Source organism: Apodemus sylvaticus, chromosome 16, assembly GCF_947179515.1.
Source record: "Apodemus sylvaticus chromosome 16, mApoSyl1.1, whole genome shotgun sequence".
Lineage (NCBI taxonomy): Eukaryota > Metazoa > Chordata > Mammalia > Rodentia > Muridae > Apodemus > Apodemus sylvaticus.
This window is the reverse complement of record NC_067487.1, coordinates 38,479,570-38,480,913: the sequence shown is the minus strand read 5'-3', so window position 1 is coordinate 38,480,913 and position 1,344 is coordinate 38,479,570. Positions and strand designations below refer to the sequence as shown.

The following is a 1,344-nucleotide window of genomic DNA, read 5'->3' as shown; positions in this document are numbered from 1 at the left end:
AGCTCACTCTGTAGACCAGGCTGGCCTCGAATTCAGAATTCTGCCTGCCTCTGCCTCCCAGAGTGCTGGGAGTACAGGCGTGCGCCACCACCACCTGGCTTTAAATTGCATTTTTATTACTTAGAATAGGGTATGGTTACATCAGTTATACTCACATAGCCTTGTAAATGAAAAAAATCAGAGAAATAACAATGGAACTATCTCACTGATCCTCATCTAATTTCAGGGGGAAAAAACTTCCTTATAGCAGCAAAGTACCCTTTTCAAATTGTCTTTACATCTAAACAAACAGAAAAGGGGATGTTTATTAGATACTGTGTGATCTTAATAGCTCATCGCTGATACCACTTCATAATCAAGAGTAAGTTAGCAAGGCTAGTATTTAAAAATGTAGACTTTAATACGTGTAAAGGTCCACTTGTGGGGAAGCTGACAAGATACATAACGGAGGAGATACAGTGGCCACCTGGAGGAGTGTCTAGACTTCATTCTGCTTACAGAATATTTATTAAGGTTGTTTGATATACGACTGTTCATTTGAGGTTGTGGAAGTCCTTTATGGTAAAGCTAATCCTATCTGGTGACAAGCAGCAGCCACGACGATCACTCTGGACCCCCACACTGGATAAATCCCATTTCCTCTTGAGACATAGGTTTCCTTCTGTATTTCCGAGGTAATGACTTTATTATTTCTGCAGGGTCTGGTGGCCCCTGATGCATCAGTAAATCTGAGGACGTGCTTCCTTTAGGATACTGTGAAGTAACAGAGGAGTGGGAGGGCAGCGCAGCAGAACCCAAAGCTTCTGAGGCACTGATTTTAGGTTTGTCTCTTCTGTCAGGGAACTTTATTAATGGAGCATGTGGCTTCACTACCTGCACTACCCTGGTGGCAGAAGCCATCTAACTGCCCATCATGATCCCCAAGCAGGGGCCTATTTTTTTTAATTTTTTTAATTGGATATATTCTTTTTTATTGAAAAGGGAAGTAAAAACCCTTTATGATAACAATAAAGATTTACATGGAAAATATTTCAGATAAAAGAGAAGAGATACATAGAAAAACATGTTAAAATTGACAATTTTCATGGAAAACTAAAGTGGTGCACATAAAAAACACTGCTAAATTAATTGAAATATGAAATAGAAATATTTTATGACAGAATTGAAGGTTTACATGAAAATATTTCTGATAAAATTGTAGAAAAAATGTAGGAAAACATGTTAGAATTGAAGATTATCATGAAAATTTTTATATAGATATAATAATGGTAGGCATAAAAGTATTCCTAAGTTGATTGAAAGTGGAATTATAAACATTTTCTGATAAACTTGAAGATTCACATG

The 1,344-nt window shown here is 37.1% G+C and overlaps 1 pseudogene; it reads right to left on the bottom strand.

Moving 5' to 3' along the window:
- Window positions 1–603: 603 nt before the first annotated feature.
- On the bottom strand, window positions 604–915 carry LOC127666504 (alpha-ketoglutarate dehydrogenase component 4-like; annotated as a pseudogene).
- Between the last annotated feature and the right edge of the window lie 429 nt (window positions 916–1,344).